Below are 22,651 nucleotides of genomic sequence, written 5' to 3'. Positions count from 1 at the left end.
GACTAGGGCTTTGGACAGATTTGGAAAGCACATTTACACTTCAGTGACCTTTGCCATACGGTCGCTGAATTATTTGGTGCACTTTACAAGATTGCAAAGAAATTTGGCCAAGAAGCACTCCAAATCTCGTTCTGGGTCCCATATGTGTGGAGGACCAGAACAAGGTTTCTTAACAACTGGTCACCCTTCAGCCCATATCTAATGTGTCCATGAGGCTGATATCCCACACTGCAGAGGGTACCTCATAGATGGCAATGCGCAGGCATAGCCATCATGACGTGCATGGACGCACCCCTGTGATTTTGCAGAGTTCTTCAAGTCTTCATTGATCAATGCTTCTTTTGATGGATCATCCTTGTTTGGCCCACAGTTAAAGGAAATGCTGTCCACAAGTGAGCAAGATGGAAAGACCTCATCTGCCCTTGGGATCCATTTTCTGCCTTCATCCTTTGCAAGACTTGCTAGGAGATGTTCTTCCAGGGGCAAAGGGGGACTATAATGGAAGATACTGGCCTTGTGCCAGAGGTGGCCCATAGAACCAGGGTTTCCAGGATTCCTTCTTGGACAAACCCTGCCAATACTCCTGAAAGGTTGTCTGGCTGCTGTTCTCTGGAAACAGTTGAGGAGTGTTTGTCTGTGCACCATGAAGCCTGGGCATCCATCGCAAAAGGTACTTTGGTACAGCCAAGAGGTTATTTTATGCCATTTTCCCAAATCCCCCCTACAGAAATTAAAAAGGACCCCAGTGTTCCACCCAATCAGAGGGAGGCAGCAGCCTTAGAAATTGAAAAGGTGCTAGAAAGAGTCATTCAGAAGATACGCTCAGACCTAATAGGATCCAGAACCTACTCAAGATTCTTTTTATAGCTGAAAAAGACCGGGGATTTAAGACCCATCCTGGATCTCAACTAACTAAACCAGTACATGAAATATTCAAATTTCCAGATGCTCACTGTTCAGTCCATTTTGCCCCTGCTGCGAATGGACGATTGGCTATGCTTCATACATCTTCAGGATATGTACTCACATCAAAATGAACATGTGCTCCTGAAGATTCCAACTGGAAGCCAGTCCATTACCAGTTTTGAATACTGCCCTCTGGCCTCACCGCAGCCCAGAGGGTGTTCACCTAATGCATGACGGTGATAGTAGCTCACCTGAGATTGCTGGGATTCAGAGTGTTTCTGTATCTAGACTGCTTTGACAGACGTCTACTTTTACAAGCAAGGGACTACTTGCTCCAGTTGTTTCTCCATTTGGACATCACAGTCAACTACAAGTCGCAACTCACACCTGCACAGACTGTGGAGTACATAGGTGCTCATCTAGACATGGTAAATCAGATAGCATCACTTTCTCCAACAAGAGTACAGCTCCTTAGATCCCTTGTCATGGAAGTGATCTCGCTTTCTTTTTCTCCAGCATGACTAGTCTTGCAGGCCTTCGGGTCCACGGCAGCAGTAGTTACTCTGATTCCATTAGCCAAATTTCATATGCGGATTCTCCAATGGACTCTTTCAGTATAGCTGTCTATTCTTCAGCACTGTTGGTATGCTCCAGTCAGGATCAAACAAAGTTTGCAAAAAACACTTTTTGGTGTATCCATTCAGACAAAGTTTTTTAGGACCATCCATTTGTTCTCCTGCTACCGGTGGCTAAAGTGACCACAGATGCCAACCAGTTGGGGTGTAGGGACATTTAGAAAGACAGGCCGAGGTATGTTGTCCCCAGAAGAGGCCAATTCGCATATCAACATTGTGGAAATGAGCAGTCCTCCTAGCATTGCAGGCCTTTCAAGATGCTCTCCTCTCCAGGGTAATTATGATTCCAGCAGACAATGTGTGTAGTCTGGTACATCAGCAAACTGGGAGGAACCAGATCTTATCCTCTATGTCAAGAGGCTATGAGAGTGTGGCAATAGGTGATCTATTCCAGCGGCTTTCTTATAGCAATGCACATACCAGTGAAAGCCAGCTTGCTAGCAGACAAACTAAGCAGGTCCATTCTGATGCCTCACGAGTGGTCTCTCATTGTCAGCGTGGCAGAGAGAATTTTTCCATTTCCCTTTGAAGGGGTCAGCCATGCTGCAGTCTTTTCACTTCTCCCCTCAACAGCAAGTGCAGTAAGTTCTTTGCCCTGGTCCCCCCCCCCCCTTGGGGCAGTCGCAGAGAGATGCTGTAGTTTGAAACTGGCTCTCTGGTCTGCTTTATGCTTAACCCTGTTACCTCTAATCCTAAAATTCCTACAGAAAGCATAGCACTTAGAGCAGAGTTATCCTCATTGCACTTTTTTGGCTTCCCCAAATTTGGTTTCCTTCCTGTGGCCTCATCTTCTGTATCTACCCTGGATACTGGTCCCCAGTCTAGACTTCCTGTTTCATCCGATGGGTTTGACTCATCCAGAAATAACGAGACTGAAGTTCACTGCATGGTTTCTCCAGTTCCAGTGATGGCAAGACAGCCCAGGCTTGCCTCCCTTGTCAGGCATATACTCTTGCCTTCTCAAAAGGCTTCTGCCAGGAAAATCTGCAAAAGTAGATGGACGAGCTTTTCCATTTGGGACCTCTAGAGAGATTTGGACCCCTTTTCTGGCCCAGTTCCTGCTGTTCTTGAATTTTTAGCTTCCATTTTAATGAGAGGGCGAGTGAGTTTCTCTACTATTAAAGTGCAGTTGGCTGCCACTTCCAGCTTTCATTCAAGTGAAAAGCGTTCTTCTTTGGCCTCTTCTAAGTTGTGCAAGGCTTTTCTGAAAGGCACCTTCTTACTTAGGCCCTAGTCAAGGACCCTGTTCTTCCATAGACACTAACTGTCTTGCTTCAAGGACTAACCCAAAGCCCTTTTAAACCTGCAGCCAAGACAGAACTTAAATTCTTGTTCTGGAAAATTATTTTTCTAGTTGCTGTTATATCAGCCACACCAGTATCTGAACTGCAGGCTCTTTCCTCCAAGTCTCCTTACCTGTATTTTTCATAAGCAAGTCTCCTTACATAATAAGCCATCCTTTTTATGTAAGGTGGTTTCTGAGTAAAATATTAATCAAGTCATTAACCTTCCATTTTTCTTCCCAAAATTTTCCAGAAAAGGTGAAAATACATGCTTCATCTTTTGGATGTGCATAGGCAGCTTTGATTTTATCTTCATTATTTATTTTATTTATTTTATTTATTATTAGACCAAAGATTTCAGAAAAACTGCTGCATAGGCAGCTTTGATTTTATCTTCATTATTTATTTTATTTATTTTATTTATTATTAGACCAAAGATTTCAGAAAAACTGCTCAATTGTTTGTACCCTCACTGAACAGAGTGGGCATGACAGTTTCCAAAGTGACTTTATTTAGCCAGTTGGTTCATTGATTGCATAGCTTTTGTCTGTAGTCAGAGAGGATTGTCTTTGCCTAAGCTGTCTAGACCACATTCCACAAGGTCTGTGGCTACTTCATCAGCTTTCTGGTCAAGAGCATCGATTGGTAACATTTGTGCCGTTTGCTGATACCTTTATTGCTCATTGCAAGTTAGATTTGATTTCTAAGAACACAGCTGCTTTTGGCCCCGCAGTACTGTGGAATAGTCTTCCATTACGACCACCCAAGGTTCATCTAGCTAAGGACTCTGCCTCGTCAGTTGAGGAATTAATAAAAACGACAGCATCAGATACAGAAGTTATGTACTCAGCATAACAATGCATCTGTGTTGTCCATTTTCATTCTTTCTCAACTTCCCGCCCTCCTAACCCCCTTCCCTTTCTTCCTGGCAAGACCTAGGGTTGCTACTTTGGGAACCAATTGCTCCTTGTTTGAGCTTCAATTTTGTCATCATTGCTTCTGCCTTATAGGTCTTTATGGTATCAGCCATGTATTTCTGGGGGCAGCAAACTTGATCTGAGGTATGCTAGGTTGGTTGGTAAGACATTATGGGTAAAGAGAGGAGCTCGAGAGTTGAATTCATGAATCTGGAAAAAGCGACCAAGCCAGATCCATGATTGGATCTGAAATCCATCAGTTGAAGAATAAAAATGGACAACACAGATGCATAATTGTGGAGAGCGCATAACTTTTGTTTGAGACTTGTGATTATTACATTTTCAGTGATAACACCAATACTGCAGATTGCGTAACTGTGACAATAAATCCAGTCCTGTACCATAACAATTGTTTGCGTGTATAGACCACCAAAGTCAAGTGCTAATGACCTAGAGGAATTTATAGTTTCTGTTGCATGAAACACAAGAGGTAAGAATAATATTGGCTAGTGACTTAAATTTACCAGAAACAGATTGGAATAATATTGATTCAACAACATTAGTAAAGAAATTAAGTATGTTCAGGAGCAACAGTTGCTTCAGCTTGTAAAAAAGTGTCTACCAGGAAACCTAACATACTAGACATCGGTTGTGTTCTTAAAGAAATTAGTGTTATTTCATGTCAAGTTTTACCACCCTTAATGTGCAGGTTTCATGGGTTTATAAAGGCTAATTTGTTGCTAGATAATTCTGCCAAACTGAACTCTAAACCAGTGCAGAGAAGATTAGTAACACTGACTATTTTGCTTCCATATAATCTATGTAAAACTAATTGGAGTGATGAATTTAGTGGAAAGACTGCAGAAAGACTGTGGAAAGTTTTGAAAGAGAAATTGTTTGAATGCAAAAAAAAAATGTTTACCATCAGGATCTAGATACACAATGTTAGTAGAATATATGACCATCAGGATCTAGATACACAATGTTAGTAGAATATATTTCCACAAGAACAGACTACTTGATTAAGGTCCGAGACAAAAAAATGTAAGTAATGAAAAAGAGTTTGAACAACAACTGAAGACTGACGTAAACTAGCTGGATAGTCAGATTAAACAGTGTGAGACCAGATCAGGAAGAATTTGAAGAAAATTTATATAAAGCTAGTGAGCATAATAGGAAACCATTTTATTGATGCATAAAATGTCTTAGGAGTAAAGACATATAAATTGATAAACTGTAGAAGGTAAAATGTATTCATAGACACAACAGATCATAGATATATTTGCAAAGTCCAATGCAAAGCAGTTTGGCTCCTCAAAGTTGGGTGATAAATTGTCCTACTGACATCCAGATAACCCTCAGATACTGAAGTCAAATTCGATTGTATTGAAAAAGAACTAAGCAAACTGGATCCAAGCAAAGCCCAGTAGGAGACAGAATTAGTAATAATAACCTAAAAACACTACTATTATATCCGCTGTTCACTAGATCTTATACATACGGAGCGATTCCTCATGATTGGAGACATGCAGTTGTTAAACCTGGCTTTATGTTGTGGAAAAATAATGGAGAATGTTATATTGGATAAATTATTGTCAGAATTGAAAATGTTGAGACTTGAAACCATATATCAACGTGCATATGTTGAAAGGTGTCCACTTTGAAATCTCGAAAGCACAAAATCTCGAAATTTAAAAGACTTTCTCGAAATGTCAAAATATTGAAAACTCAGAATACTGAATCTCATAATATCGAAAAAAGTACAGGACACCAACACTTACTATATTCTAGCACAAGTACATACAGAAACAAAAGACAAACCATATTAGTCTACTCGAGCTGTAAGCAGGGGGCAAGCCCCCCTGCACCCCCCATGTGAGGGGGCTGCGCTTAATAGAATCACATGCTCTACCATGCATCTTAGCATGGATAATCTTTCTTTCTGTTTAGCTCGAGTCTGTGTGTATGGCTGTCAGTTTGGAACTTTCCTTACTATTAAGGGGTTAAAACTTCAATGTTTGAAGATGTACATAGTTTTGTGTGTTACTATTAAGTTAGTAGGTTTTAGGGGGGTATCGGGTGTGTGTGTGTATTTTTATGTGAGGGTTTTCAGTAAAACAAAAAGTTCTGCAAGATGTGACATAGGCTGGAATGGACATGAAGAGAAACAGTTGCATAAAATATTAATGTGCCAAACAGTGCATGCATGTAACACAAAAGCTGGAACTAGACACTTAACAAAAAAGCTGTTATACGTAAAAGGTGGGAGTAATAATCCCTCAAGAATATGACTCTTTCTATAATGTCTATCAATATTAATAGTCTCACAGATAAAAACAAAAAGAGTAGTGAACTATATTAAAAAAATTATTGTGCAAATAGCCATGCTACGGGAGACACCTGGAAAGAACTGAACATGTGAATTTGATAAAGAAAATTGTTCAAGATGGTTATTCAGCAGAATACCTAGGGCAGACGAAGAGAGAGGGATACTTATATTAATTGCAAGAGGGGCTCCAGTAGTAATAGAAGAGGGAAAAAAGACAATAATGGTAGATCTGTAGTACTAAGGGGCTACTGGCAAGGAAGGAGGATTACACTGGCATGTATTTATATTCCACCAAAAACTGCTATAATGGAACTTAAGAAAATTCTGGGAGAAATTTTCCGCTTTCAGCAAGTAATATTACTTATAGGTGGGGACTGAAATTTGATTTACAGCAGTGAAGATGTGTCTGGGGGGCCAGAAAGGGAAATATAACAAATAAGGGTAGATTTTTAAAGAAATTTATGAAAATATTTGGCATGGAAGACGTGAATTCAGTACTAGGAATTCGGAGTAAATTTACATATTCACAAAGATGCAAAAACTGAACTAGGCCAGACAGGATTTACATTTCACAGGAACATGTGCATTTAATTGAAGGCCCTTTGTTAAGTATTTCAAGAGGAGGAAGAAGTACCAACATCCTTGGAAGAAAGCTGTAGTAGTTGTAATGCCTAAAGAGGGTAAAGATCCATCAGTGCCAGCTTCATTCAAGCCCATTTCAGTACCAAATCATGATTATAAAGTATTTATTTCTGTAATGGCTAAAGGAATGGCAAAAGTGATGCCAAAATTGATATAGAGCAATGTGGTTTTGTGGCAGGGTGACAAACATTTTACAACATAAACAGAACAGTGATGATCTAGAGGGAAGCAGAATGTAAAAAAAAAAATACCACTGTTGCTGGTGGGTCTTGATGCAGATCTGGGATTTTGAGCATAGCAATGGAAGGAAGCATTTGCATTCCCTGATAAAATTATAAGGTTGATTAGGAGGCTATATGAAGGATCAGAGGCGAAAATTAAAGTGGGTGGGGTCCTCTCTGATGATCTGTGCTTGAGCAGAGGAACCAGGTAGGAGTGTCCTTTCTCCCCTTTGCTATTTGCATTATATTTGGAACCATTGACAAAGAAAATAAGTGGCTCAGAAGTTCAAGGATATAATTAGTATGGTAGTCAAGAAAAGCCTACTCTGTTCGTAGATGACATTATTTTATACCTGACAAAACCAGAAGGGGGCATTACAGTACTGTGGAACGTATTGAGATAGTTACTGAACTTTTTGGGATACAAAATTAATGAAGCTAAAATAAAAGCAATAGCGGTAAATTACGTACCCACATACAAATTGGTTCAGCAATGTCCATATTTATAGGGACATGATAAAATGAAAAATGTAGGAGTATGGATTAAAAATGATACCAGTGTGGCAACTAAGGATATGTGGGAAGAGACTAAACAAAAGATAGTACAAAAACTGAGAAAACGGAATCTATATTGTATGGATATTGATAGTAAGATGCATGCAGTTAAAATGTTTTTAGTCCCTTTAGTCTTATAATGCACTGATCAGGAATATTTTTATCAACCAAAGGAGAAGTTGTGGATAGCAATTAATAAACAGCTGAAGAATTTTAAATGGCAGGGGAAGACGGCAAGAGTCAAGTGGGGTCAGCTTATACTTCCAGTAGAACGGGGCGGATTGGGATTAGCCGAGTTGAAGCGATATTTCAGATCAGTACAGTTAAGGCTCCTATACATAGCACAAGCTGAAAACTATAATTCAGAGTGGATAGAGATGATGAAACCGGGGGGAAGCTCAAGTAGCAGGGAGAGACTGGGCTTTTAGATGCAGACCTTTGAGGAGAACAGCAGTAATCATGCAGAATATTATAATCTGTTGTTGCAAGTCTTTATTCATTCCTTATTGTTAGGACTTTGGTTCCGTCCTCAGAATTGACACGGCCGTTACCAAGCTCACGCCAGCCAAAAACTCTCAGCTAAGACCTACCCACAATGCCTCTCTCATAGTCTCTCCAGATCTCGTTTGCCGCATTCTTCATCAGATGTGCCAAGCCTTCTCTCCAGCTAAGTGTAGCTTTTTGTGTTTTTTCTAGCTCTTAGTGTTTATTAGCCAGTTCGTTGTGGTCTAAGGTTATTTCTCATCTCTACCTTTCTTAGTTTCTGACTATACCTTACCCACTATCTTGGTAGTCCTTTCGTACCATCTTTGGTACTACTCCCTCTTCCCTACCTAGTAGGCCCTTCTCTTACCTTTTTGGTATTTTTTAGTACCATTGTTGGTACTTTTTCCTAGCCTTCTATATAAAAAAAGATGTTAAAAAGCATAAGGAGAAATGGAGTTCTTTGGTTGCTACATCCCCATCCTCCTTGGAACCGAGTCGACACAGGGCTTCTCCTGCGCAGACAGTTTTGGCACCCGGGTCCATGTCTTCTCCCTCGGTACCGCCCTTAATTCTGACTCTATCCACTGTACCAGCTTTGGCACCATCCCCCTCAGTGCCGACCGTGTTTTTGACACAGACTCTGACTACTGTAACTGCATCGGCACCATCCCCGGCCATGGTGCCAATTTCTTATATGGCTCCACTGATACTGACACAGTTTGTTCCTAAGGTCGAGCACCTTCCCAGAACCAGGTATACTCCCTCTTATGACCCCTTTTTGGGACAACAGTTTAGTAAATTTCTTGAGAGACCAGAATCTCCATCGGCAGCTTCCTTCAGATCCACCAGGAGTCTTTCGAACAGGATGTAGTGAGGGTTGTGGACCAGCTTTTGGCAGCTAGAGGATTTCACACCCCGGCTAGGTCTTCCCTCCGTCTTGGAACGGAAGCTCTCACTGCGTATTCACCTGTATATCCTCCTCCGGCCTCCTCCCAGGTCTCAGAGACTTCAGTACCGGTGGCCATCCCCGCGTATTCTGTCTCTGCTCAGACAGCGGAGGCATCTGTCAGAACTGATTACTCTTTGTGCAATGACTTCTTTGGAACTGGCACACTCTTTGAGCAGTGATTGGGCTGTTGGCACCGTGGGACCTAGTCTGGCGCCTATTTTTTTGGTGGTGCCGTGTACAGCCATGGTTTTCCCGGCAGCTACCGGTCCTCTCGGAGCTCCTCAGGGCGGGGTGTGACCCTGGTTCCGGGCTCCCATCCCTCCTCAGGCGGGCCTGCTTTCCAAGTGATGGAGAGGGTCCTTGCTTCAACAGGCTTGCAGTTGGCACTATTGGCATCAACACCAGAAACCCCCCCCCTAGCATGCAGCTCTCCCAACCCCCTACTCTGGGATCCCGAGCATGGGAGCAACAACACCTTCCCTTGAAGGGAACCCTTTCTCCGGAGTCCTCCTCAGAAGATCCCACTGGAGAGCCACCCCAGGAGAAACTTTGCAAGAGGAAACATCTTGATTCTCCTGAGAAATCCATCACCGAAGACACTGATTGCGATGAGGGGAAGGGTCCCCACGGTCTCCCCCGGAAGACATCTCATTTGGAGACATTCTCGAGATCCTCAAGCAGAGGGGAGACTGAAAGCCCTCCAACCCTTCAGAGGAATCGGTGTTCTTGCAGGCCTTCTGTGCTCAGCCATCTACTTCCTGGGTGACTCCAGCTGTGTTTGAGCTTATTAAACTTATTTTGCAGCGTGCCTGGAAGGCCCCAGACAACATAGAACCTATCCCCCATAGGCCAGATCAAATATTATCCACTCCTGAAGACCAGCCCAAGTGGTCCAAACAACTGGTAGTTGGTTCCATGGTCGTGGTGGCGGCCTCCAAGAGGGAACTGGCAGAAGATAGTTCCACTGTTCATCCCCTGAACAGGGAGTCTTGGGCTATGGACAGACTGGGGAAGCGGGCCTATGCTTCAGCGACCTTTGCCATTCGGTCGCTGAATTATCTGACACACTTTACTCACCTCCAGAGAGACCTAATCTCAGAAATGTCTGCCTCTTTGGCGGGGGTACTGCCTGAGGAGGTGCATGATACTGTTACCTCTCAGCTAGCTACCCTGGAATCCATCTCGAAATCCTCAACGCGCTTTATCTCTCACACTGCTGAGGGGGCAACTTGAGCAGCCGCATCAGGCATCGTCATGAGAAGGCATGCTTGGATGCGTTTGTGACTTCGTGGACCCCTTTTAATCTTCCTTTGTCAACGCGCTTGTTAACGAATCTTCCCTTTTTGCTCCCAAAGTAAGAGGCGTACTATCATGTAGTGAGAAGGATGAAAAGACCTTGTCTGCTGTGGGCATACGTTTTTCCACCCCCAGAGATCCTACTCCAAGAATCAGAGGGGAGGAAAATTGTGGTTCAAGTAGTCCGAAGGATCTTTTCATACTTGTGATGAGCAATCCCCCCCACTGGGGCAGAGGGGGCAACTCATCCGGAAGACTCCCCTTTCGAGGCAAAGGGGATCCGTGCAACCAGGGAGCTAGAGGTTCCTTCTCTGGCTGACCCTTCCAGCTCTCCTGAACAGCGGTCCGATTGCTTTCCTCTGGAAGCAGTCGGGGGTCGATTTTCCCTGCACCTATAGGCCTGGCAACCCATAACAACAGATGTGTGGGTGCAGAGAATAATATCCAGAGGCTATCATATCTCATTCGATCTTACTCCCAGACCTGTAAAACGAATCCCCGATGTTCCACCCAGTCAGAGGGTGGCTGCAGCCTTAGAAATCGAAAAGCTGCTAAGAAAGAGTCATCCAGCCAGTCCCACCAGATCAGAGAGGATCCTGGTTTTACTCAAAGTTCTTTTTAGTGCCAAAAAAGACAGGGGACTGGAGACCACTCCTGGATCTCAGCTTACTAAACAAATTCATAAAACCTCAAAAATTCTGGATGGTCACGGTACAGTCCATTCTCCCCTTTCTGGGGAAGGACAACTGGATATGCTCTGTAGATCTCTAGGATGTGTATTACCACATAAAGATGGACATGGAGATGGAAAGATTTCTCCGCCTCTGGCTGGAATTCAGTCACTATCAGTTCAGGGTACTGCCCTTGGGTCTCTCGACAGCCCCCAGAGTGTTCAGCAAATGTATAGCGGTCGTAGTAACTCATCTCCGACTACAAGGATTCCAGGTGTTTCCATATTTAGACGATTGGCTCCTTACCACCACAACCAGGAATCTTCTCATTCTCAGTCTCTCTTACACTCAACATGGACAAATCGCAAATGTTTCCAACAAGAGCACTGGAATTCATTGGAGTGATCTTCGACACAACATCCTGTCAAGCTTCCCTTCCTCCTCACAGGCTTTCAAAAATAAGAAGCCAGATTCAAGTCCTCCTTCCACAGACATTTGTACTAGCATGCCTTGTACTACTTGCTGTTGGGATCTATCGCAGCAACCATTATCTTAGTACCAGTGGCAAGGTTGCACATGAGGCCATTACAGTGGCTCCTTTCATCACAATGGTCGATTTTAACCCACCCACTCAACCACATGATATGCCTTACAAACCTTTGCAAGAAAGAAATGCTTTGGTGGATGAAGCCAGAAACAAATCTTTGGTGTCGACCGTTCTGCCTTCCCCAGCCCAGGGCCACGGTGACCATGGATGCTTCCCTGTTAGGGTGGGGGGAGCATTTCCAGGAAAAGACAGTCCAAGGCACCTGGTTCCCCATGGAGGCTAATTTGCACATAAATGTCCTGGAATTGAAGGTAGTTCTCTTAGCATTGCAAGCGTTCCATACATTCCTTCCTTCCGGGACCATTGCAATTCAGTCGGACAACCTGTCAGTCGTCTGGTACATCAACAAACAAGGCGGAACCAGGTCTTACCCCGTGTCGGGAGGCCATGAGAATTTGGCACTGGCCGATGGCTTCCAACCACTTTCTCACAGCAATGCACATTCCCAGGAGTTCCAGTCTTATTGCGGGCAGTCTGAGCAGGAACATTTTGATGCCTCACGAGTGGTTCCTCAGTACTATAATAGCGGATCAGATCTTCCGCCGTTGGGGCAGGCCTTGCTGCGACCTGTTTGCTTCTCCCCTAAACAACAAATGCAGAAGCTGTTTTGCCCTGGTCCCCCTCAAGGGGAGTCACCCATTGATGCTCTGACGCACAATTGGCCCCCGGCTCTGCTGTATGCCTTTCCCCCGTTTCCCCTCATCCCTTCTAGTAAGTGGATTAGGTTCTCTAGATGGGCCAAAGAACATAACATAGACCCCTTTTCCATGCCTATTCAGAAGATCCTACAATACCCGACTACCCTATTACACGCAGGAGCTTCAGCATTGACAATTACAGTGCATTTAGCACCTATTGCAAATTTTCACAGTGGAATTGACAATTTTTCTGTTATGTCACACCGACTGTGCAAAACCTTCATGAAAGGAGTATTACATATTAAACCTCCCATCAAGTCTCTTGTAGAGCCATGGGACTTGTCCTTGGTGCTTTAGTAGTTAACAAGTCCTCCCTTCGAGCTCTCTAACTCCTGTGATGTAAAGTTTTTGTCTTGGAAAACTACTTCTAGTAGCCCTTGCCTCAGCAAGAAGAGTATCCGAGTTGCAGGCCTTGAGTGTCAAGAGACCTTACTTGATTTTTCATAGGGAAAGTGTGTCCCTGTGTACTGACCCCTCCTTTTTGCCCAAGGTTATTTCTGGGTTTTCCATTAATCAATCTATTGACCCTACCGGTTTTCTTTCCTCGCCATTCAAATAGAGGGTAATGCCTTCTGCATACCCTCGATGTTCATCATAGGCAACTTCGTTTCTACTTGGACAAAACAAAATCTTTCAGAAAAACGGATCGTTTGTGGCCTTTACAGGACCCAGATTGGGTAAGCTTGTTTCCAAAATGACTATCTTCTTGGCTCAGAAACGCCATTACTTTCATCTGCCATCAGAACAAAGTGCCTTTACCTTCCAGAGTAAAGGCTCACTGTACTAGATCGATGGCTACTTAGTGGCTTTTCATTCCAGAGCCTCTATGGATGATATCTGTGCAGCAGCCACTTGGGCAAGACCTCATACCTTTATCACTCATTGCAAATTGGATTTGGCCTCCAGGGGACGAGCATCTTTTGGTTCTGTGGTGCTCAGGAATGTCTTTCCTTAGGGCCACCCAGTACTCGAGTAGCTGGGGACTTGGTCCTAACAGTAAGGAATGAATAAAGATTTACAACATCAGATAAAGAAGTTATGTCTTACCATAACGTTTCATCTGTGTTGTAGATCTTCATTCATTACTTCCCGCCCTCCTTCCCCCTGTCTGGGAATCCTGGTTGACTTTAGGATTTCCTTATTAGTTAAGGTATTTGCTCAGACAGAGCCTCCTGCTATCACTTTTATTACTTCTATACTACAGTGACGGACAAACTCGATCTGAAGAGACTGTGAGAGGGGCATTGTGGGTAGGTCTTAGCTGAGAGGTTTTGGCTGGCGCGAGCTTGGTAACAGCTGTGTCAGTTCCGAGGACGGAACCAAAGTCCTAACAGTAATGAATAAATAAAGATCTACAGCACAGATGGAACGTTATGGTAAGACATAACTTCTTTTTCATAAGGTAGCAGAAGGTCTTCTGAGAACTAAGCCAGCACAGGAATGGAGAAAGAAATTCTGCCAATAGGGGTGACTGCAATTAGAGATAGACAGTAGGCAAGAGGGAGTGGGAATATATTGGATAAAACTGGCAAAGGAATCAAGGTATTGGGAGCAAATAACTAGAGAAGGAGAGATATTCGAATGTGAAGATGCCAAGAACTTATTTGGACTGCAGGCTAGAGATTGCCTGCCATATCTAGGATTGATATCCAAGTATAGGCAAGGAGAAAGAAATAGGGTGGGTCCAAAATGAAAGACCAGCACTGGTAAAGTTTTTAGTAGAATCTAGAACAGAAGTTGCCGTAAAGAAAGGAGTAATTAGTAGAGCATATAAAATATTGCATGATAACTATAAGAATCAGTCAGAGGAGGTTAGAAAGGATTGGGAAGAAAGATTAGATAAGCAGTTCACATAAAACAATGGGGGGGTATATGTATGTCTCACAAATATGCAACAAAATGTAGAAGATTTAGGATCTTTGCCTGGAGTATTTACATAGATATTTTTATACCCCAAGCAGACTTCAAAGAATTTTTCCTCAGGTAGACAACAAATGTTGAAGGTGTGGTGGGGAAGAAAGAGGTAAGGGGGAAATATTTTCTGGGATTGTAATGAGTTGGCAGACATTAAAGATTCCCTGCAGACTGCTCTGTTGGAGATGCTGGGTGAGCAAATTGGCGTAACTAGGAAATTATTTTTTGAGAGATGATACAGTATCAGAATTGCCTAGACATAGTAAGGCCTTGCTGAGTCTAATTATGATGGCTGCCAAAAAAGCAGTTACTAGAAAATGGAAATCAAAGTCTAAACCAACTTTACTAGAAGTGGAGAAGATAGTAACAGAGATAAAACAACTGGAATTGGGATCTTCAGAAAAGAGTAGGAGCAAATTACATAGGAAAAATAGGAACTGCGAGATCAGTACACGCAGAGGAGGAACAAGGTTTAAAAGTAGTCAAAAATAAAAAGGCGTGGTGGCTGGAGAGTAAAACACTCACTTTTATTACCAGTAAAATAAAATAAATGAATAGTTTAGGTAAGCGATTTCAAGGTGACCCTCTTCTTCAGACCTTAATAAAAACTTCTACTTTTTCTCATTTTATTAGAGGTTTAAAAGTAGGCAGGATTTGAATGAGCCATGTAATGATTGAGTAACAATGGCTGGGTGTGTTAAAAGTGGTGTATAATGTTTGCAGCTACAGTTGGGTCAGCACAGTTTGGAGTGTATAATATTTGCAACTGAGATTGTGTTGCTATGGTTTATTTTCACTTATTTACATAGCCTATGTCATACATGATAATTTAATAAAGATGTTTATTGTAAAGGTCACATTCAGTGTGTCCCACAGGGCTCTGTCCTAAGCCCATACTACTTTAGATTGCATCTTTCAGATCTTTTTCATCTGAGGTATTCTACATTCTGTATGCAGATGACTTGAAAATGGGTAAACTGATTACATGTGCTACAGATGGGGGTATGTCTACAAAAGAGCTTGACTAAATTGACCATTTGGGCACACAGGAGAATAATATGCTGATAAATACATTAAAAACTAAGCTTATGACATTTGGGAGATATAGATCGAAAGGTGAATGTGTAATAAAGCACACACTGATTGAAACTGTAGTTTCATTTAAATATCTGGGTATATGAGTATATCCAGCTTTGAGTTTTTCTAATCAGATCAACCATTTGGTTAATGATAGTTATAGAACTATAGGTTATATACAAAGATTTATAAAATCTAGGAAATTCGAAATTAAGTCATTCGTTGTTAGTTGTATTAGACTCAAATCTGAGCATGAAATAACTATATGAAAATTTTACAAGAAAACAAGCATGAGTAAACTGGAAAGAGTACAGCGGAACTATACCAAGGGCACCCATGGATGTGAAAATTAGTTATAAAAGGGTGAAATTTTGGAACTTGTACAGTGTTTCATAATAGATATTGAAGAGGAGACCTTTATTCAAGTATATAGGGCATTTAGAGGCAGATACTCTGGGAATGTTATCAAAAATTAGTAGTGAATCATCAGACCTATGTAGAAGATTCTGTAGGAATGAGAAGTGTACTAAGTGGTTCTCTGAAAGAGTAGCTGATGCATGGAATAGACTAATGCAATTTGGTAAAGTAAGTTTAGATATTTTAAGAACAGCCGGGACACACATTTTGGGAACAACTGTTTTGGTATATTGGCATTATAGAAGGGCTTTATTGCCTGTACTTTAAATATTTGTATGTATTTACGTGTGTATGGCAGAAGCCAAGGAAAGGAATGCCTTACATACCCTGGATGATGCTGTCATATATGATCAAAAATATGATAAATATGTTTCTTTTAATTTTGAAGCAGCCTTCAAGTCTGTGATATCAAAGTTTTTTGTCATTTAGCCTTTCTCCACATTGCGAGGTGGATATTAATTGCAGCCCACCCAGCAAATGATTAATCCTTAGAAGTTTTTCCATAAGCATGAAGCGTAACTAGGGCTGTAATTGGCTGCAGATGTAATGTATGCACACTTCCAATGAAGTGATACAAGCAGAGTTTTTGTCACTTGAAAAGACAATGGTTAGTTTAGCTGGGCTTCAATAACATTTTTTTTGTTAAATGCACTTATGTGAGGGTGAATACATTTTAAATATTTTATTATGTTTGAAGTTCCATTGATAACAGATTTGTCTCAACAGTTTTTACTCAGTGTCTCAGTACATGAAAGCTTGTAATTGTCAGAACCTGTCTTTTTGTTTGTTTATTTATTTTAAATAGAGTAAAACCCATTAGGCACAAATCCCTGCTTGATTGGATGACCTAGGATCACAAGTGATGTGCTCAGAGTTGCAAATGGAGACTGCTTGCTCTGTAAAACATCTTTTCTCTTCCAATGTTTAATTACCCTAGAATATTAAAGAGTAGTCACTAGTCTTGGTAGCTCTGTACTGTTTTATGTTTACTGATGCAGACTGCAACCCACTGTCACAAGTGTAAACAAACCAAGCTGCAACAATTTATTCCGGTACCTCGGCTGAATGCCTTCAAAGGAATAAGTACATTACTGCTTGCTGCACCTTATATATTGCTGTGTAACACCAATTAATGTAATTAAACAATCACAAGAGTTAATAGACCCATAGAATTAAAGAGACACAGTGTAAATACATGTATAATATCATGAAACACTATAAATATATACAAAAAATTCCTTACATAAACATATGTCTTACTAAATATAAACAATGTTATATTAATCAGATAGTAAGATTAACTTCTAAATTCATACCCCTTGGTTTTAAAGTACCAAATTTTAAAATGAACCTGCTTTCCAAATTCAAAAGATTCTGTAAATAATTCCCAGTGTTGTAAAATTCAGGTTTTGCTAAGGCACAAAAAAATAAAGAATCCAACACTCCATTATGAAATGAGTTAAAATGTTCAAAGATTGGGCTGTCTATCCTAGCATTTCGAATGTCACCTAAATGTTCTAAGACACGTATTTTTAATTGACGTTTAGTCTGGCCAATATAGTATTTGGGTGGAGCACAGTCACAACCAATAATATACACTACCCCACATGATTTGCAATTAAAATAATTATGAGCAGTATATTTGACCCCATTAATCAAACTACCTGATAAATGTTTTACTTTTGAACAGATCTTACATTTTCCGCATCTAAACATACCATGTGGCAAATTGTTATTAATAGTGCCAGACGAAACGCAACTGTTCAATTTTGATTTTAAAATTTCCTTTAAATTGGCATACCTGCCATAAGAAAAGGAAACATGATTTGGGAACAAATGACCCATCTCCTCATTATTGCAAACAATTGGCCATAAAAAATCTACAATGTCTTTCAGCATCATAGAAAAAGGGGAAAATTTTGTGACAAAAAATATATTGTCAATATTATCACAACCAACCTCATAATCCCTAGACCTTTTTTGAAACACTTTCTTTAAAATATTGCCTCTCTTGTTAGGATTTAACAATCTATCTAGACTTTTACCAATTAAACTTTCAGAATAACCTCTCATAAACAATCTATGTCTAACATTTTCAAATTCCAAGTTCCAGAAAATTTTTTCAGAAGTATGTTCCTTGATGCGTTTAAACTCCCCGAAGGGGAGTGCCTCAATTAAATGCGCTGGATGAGCACTGCTCGCATGTAAAAAAATTATTAGAGGCTGTGTGCTTCCTAAATGGTCTAAACTGAACTAATCCTTCTCTGTCTACATACAAAAAAATATCCAAGAATTGGATTTCACGATTGTTCACACTGTATGTAAATTCCAAACCAAATTTATTTTGATGGAGGCTAAAAATAAAATACAACACTGGGAATTATTTACAGAATCTTTTGAATTTGGAAAGCAGGTTCATTTTAAAATTTGGTACTTTAAAACCAAGGGGTATGAATTTAGAAGTTAATCTTACTATCTGATTAATATAACATTGTTTATATTTAGTAAGACATATGTTTATGTAAGGAATTTTTTGTATATATTTATAGTGTTTCATGATATTATACATGTATTTACACTGTGTCTCTTTAATTCTATGGGTCTATTAACTCTTGTGATTGTTTAATTACATTAATTGGTGTTACACAGCAATATATAAGGTGCAGCAAGCAGTAATGTACTTATTCCTTTGAAGGCATTCAGCCGAGGTACCGGAATAAATTGTTGCAGCTTTTCCAGTTTCCAGCTTGGTTTGTTTACATTCGTTTTTGCAGTTTGGTTGGCCACTGTCACAAGTAACAGAACATAAGTACCTAGGGGTCACCTTAGACCTTACTGTTTAATTGGGCAAGCATACTGTTAATATTAGCAAAACACTCCACCAACTAAAAATATGTAGTAGAATTTCACACCTCTTCACTCCTACAGGTTGTAATGCCTTACCTATAAATGTTCTTACCCCTAAAATCAAGTACGGATTCCCTTTTGTAAAGTTGCATTCCAGCTCACACACATGTAAAATACAAACTACTATAAACAAAGCCTGCAGATTTCTTGTTCTTGTAGAACTCCGATAGTCATCACTTACAGCTTCTACAGTGGTGTAAGTGGCTACTTGTAAATGACAGAGACAAGTTTCTTAGATGTCAAATCTACAAGCTGTTAAAATGGGAGACTGTCCTCGTCTGAAAACAAAATTACATATAAAGGACTGCACTCTTAAGGAATAACTTAGGAGAAATATTACTCCCATTAGACCTTGTTTTAAAAACTCCATATCTGTAGGCCAGGCCCAGCTGTTTTGGAGTCAGCTACCTGCAGAAGTGAAGCAACAAAACACGCTTCAGTTGTTTAGAAATAAACTAAAAGAATAACTGTTTGAAGACAGCAAATGCTCTTGATTCTGTGACAATGGCTAGTCTCGTACTTATCCATTGTTTGCATGCCTACCTTAACTGTAACATTTTGTAAATAATATACAAATATATTGCCTCAATTTCATTTTTATTTATTTACACTTTGTTGAATTAGTTCCACTAGCTAATGGCTTCTTTTCAGGGGAGACCTGAGGTGGTATATATACTGACGTGAGGAAATTTGGCCAAGGCACTAGTGAAACCTCCCCTCCTCTTTTTGATCAATGTTGTGGGATGTTTTACATCCACCTGAGATTCCACCAACTTAGGCAGAAGGGACCTTGGTTTAAAAATCTGCCAGTGATTTTGATTGTTTGCCCCCATTATTATTTTTGGCTTTGTCCCTGATTTTTGAACCAAGAGGTTGATAGCTATGTGAATACATAACAAGACTAACACTGCCAGTGACTCTGATAAGATTTAACAGTTTGAAACAGAAGTTCTATAAATGTTAATACAGTAGAAGTCTTGTTAAATATTTGCCTTTGGTTTGAAATTATAATAAGGTGACTGGATACACTGGCCTCCCATACAGTGAAGTGCTTTTCCTTATTTATTACTGATGTCAGGCATTCTTTTAGGAGTTGGACCATTCTGGATAATAAATGGGTGTTATTTTTCTGCAAAGCCCATCTCTTTGTTTACACATCACACATACAAGCTAAATTTAGTCCTATTTTTCATCTGTGGGTATTCCTGTTTTTGTACTGTTCAGTCCTGTACTATTCCAAGTTACATCTGCAGTGAGCATGTCTTTGTTTACTTGAGGACTTGCCTGCTATGAAAAGCTAAATAATATTACTACTAATAATAACAACACAGCCGACCCCGTTACGTCTCAGACTTTCAAAAACTGTCATTTTTGCGCACTAGACACATGGAAACAAGCAAGCAACATTTTAAAGTACATGCTGTTTACTGTCATGGTAACATCACAAGCAGCAGGGTGCAAGGAAAAAATTAAAAACATAGGAACAGGCTAAGATCTCACATCCAGCTATCCTTCCATCCCATTGTTCTCCAGCTCTGATGCAAAAATTCTCATTAGCTGAGTCTAGGACTAGAACTAACTTAGTACCTATAAACTCTCAACTCCTTCATCTTCATATTATTTTATAAGATGCCGCAATAAAACCCAAACAACCCCATTGTTTCGGGGTGCACCGGCTGCTTCATTATTGTCCACGTGTGACACGGTGGTAATAATGGTCGCCAAGCTGCTTGCCAGTGATGATGTATCTGGGGAGTGGCAGTAAAACAAAAAATTAAAGTTTGCCTTTATTTCCGATTTATCTTGTCCCACCCCCTGTCCTTTTCTCCCTCCTCCTCAGTCATCCACGCACACACATGCACGCGCGCGCACACACACACACACACACACACACACACACAGATGTAGGCGATACTAGTGCGCATCACACGCTGGGTGCATGAGATAGGAAGGATGGATGACTGGCTGGAAGAACAGCTGATACCTCTGAAAGGATTCCCCAAACCACACCATTCGACTCCCCCCCCTCCCCCATGTTGCCCCACCCTTCCCATACCAGTACAAGTCGCTGCCTGTTCAGATCTTACTCGGCACGCAGCAGTAGATGAACCTGGATCAACCTCCAGCCCTGTCAGCCAGAGTAGTACTGACAAGCATAAGTGAAGCCGGTGTGAAAGGAAGAAGGCTGAGGCAGGTGCCAGCGCTGGGATCCTGGGTAAGGTGTGCATGAAAATATCTGTAAGACTTGCCAGCTGCTGTAACAGATAAATAGACTGTGACAGATTTTTAAGTAGATTATTAAATCTGTGATTGGTTAAATAAGCGGTACCACATCATTATAAATTTTATATAACGTACATAAGGGTTATATTATTTTGACCGCTACTAAGTATGGCAGGGCCAGCTCGAATGTCACACTGATGGGGAAGGGATGTGAATTTAACATGTGTACCAGTAACACTTTGTTTTACAGCACAATAAACCACTCCTTTGCCTGATAAAAAGTATATATATATTTAGAAAGCTTGTGAGGAAACTATTACTCTCTTTTTTTTTTTGTTTTACTTGGCTCGCTTGTGTGTGTACTTAAAGGATTTTCGACTGGAAACAGACTGCCTGCCTTGCTTGGATTACTTTCGAATACTTAGTAATTCTGTACAATTATATATATATTTTTTTATTTATTTTGACTTGCGACGAGTTTAAGTTCGCTACTTCTACTACTATTGTCTGATCTGATTAATATACAGTGATTAACTAGAGATATATGGACTGAAAATATTCCACACACAAGTTTCTTACACTGTTTTGTAATAAGTAAAAGCTAGCTTTATTTGCAGATGATATTATTTTGTACCTGATGAATCCAGAAAAGGGCATCTCATTGTTGTGGAACATTTTCAGTCAGTTTAAAGTCTTTTCATGATGTAAAATTAAAGAAGATAAAACAAAGGCTATGGCCTTAAATTATGTACCTGTGCACACATGAATCAGTTCAGCACACCCTCAGGTGGTCTGTAGAATTTAGAAGGTCTCAAATGGAAAAGATTTTCTTTATGATACTAGAGTAAGAATAAGGACCTTTACCAACTTGGGTATTCCTGATAGCCTAGCTTATTTGTACGAGTTGCTCAGTGGTGGGCTGGTGTTCTCTTCTATTAAAGCATATATATTGGCCATCTCTGAATGCCCACCTCCCAATCTATCACTTTCATCTCGAGTTGAGGTCAAACAGTTTTTGAAGGGCATCATGCATATTAGCCCGCCACAAGGGCTTTTCTTGGGATTTGAAGCATATCCTGGAAAAGCTTACATTATCTCTTTTTGAGCCTGCTGCTTTTCTCAGTTTTGTATTTTTTAGACTTGGCTATTGGTAGCTGTGAATTCTGCCAAACTGCTTTCAGATTTGCAAGCCTCAATGGCTATTCCTCCCATTGTCATTTTTCATAGAGATAGGGTCACTTGCCATACTTTTGGTAACTTTTTGCCTTAAGTTTTAATAAACTATTCTTGAATCAAACCGTTAACTTGCCAACCTTCTTTCCTTCTCATCAGAATAAGAGGGAGAAGATCCTACATTCCCTGGTGTGCATGGGCAGCTCATATTTTGTTTAGAGAAAACACAGTCTGTCAGGAAGTTCGATCAGATTTTTGTGTCTTTTCAAGACAAAACTGTAAGTGCTTCTGTTTGCAGACTTTTTCTAATTTGGTGTCCAAACCTGTCTCTCTCTGTTATTTCTGTCATGGTAATCCGATTTAGCTCCAATTAACGCACATTCTACTAGAGCAGCATCCTGCTGCTTCAGGAGCTTTCTTCAAGGGTCAGGTTTCTAGAGCCTTTTTTGAAGTTGCTACATGTTCTGTTCATACCTTTACAAAACACTGCAAGACTGAGGTTTTGTTTTTTCTCTAGAATTAGAGCAGGTTTTGCTAGGTCATTTGGGCTGGATCTTTAAAACCATAATCTTTTTCCTCCAGTATCCTTAGATAGCATTGGGAATCTTCTATCAGTTAATAATACTGCAACAGTGAGCAAGGAATGACCCAGTACAGTTGTGTAAGAACTTGTAACAGTAGATATCCAACTGATCGCAATTGCCATATTGCATTCCCTCTTTCACCCTTCTTTTTCGTTGGGCCA

At 40.7% G+C, this 22,651-nt stretch overlaps 1 protein-coding gene across 1 annotated transcript in view; it reads left to right on the top strand.

The window, feature by feature from the left end:
• The window catches only part of LOC122792263 (thyroid hormone receptor-associated protein 3-like), a 1,630,997-nt gene that overhangs the window by 1,398,813 nt on the left and 209,533 nt on the right, over positions 1 to 22,651 (top strand). The window lies entirely within an intron of this gene.

Source organism: Protopterus annectens, chromosome 1.part2 (assembly GCF_019279795.1).
Source record: "Protopterus annectens isolate FY-2018-M chromosome 1.part2, PAN1.0, whole genome shotgun sequence".
NCBI classification, from domain to species: domain Eukaryota; kingdom Metazoa; phylum Chordata; order Ceratodontiformes; family Protopteridae; genus Protopterus; species Protopterus annectens.
This window is presented reverse-complemented; position numbering and strand designations above follow the sequence as displayed.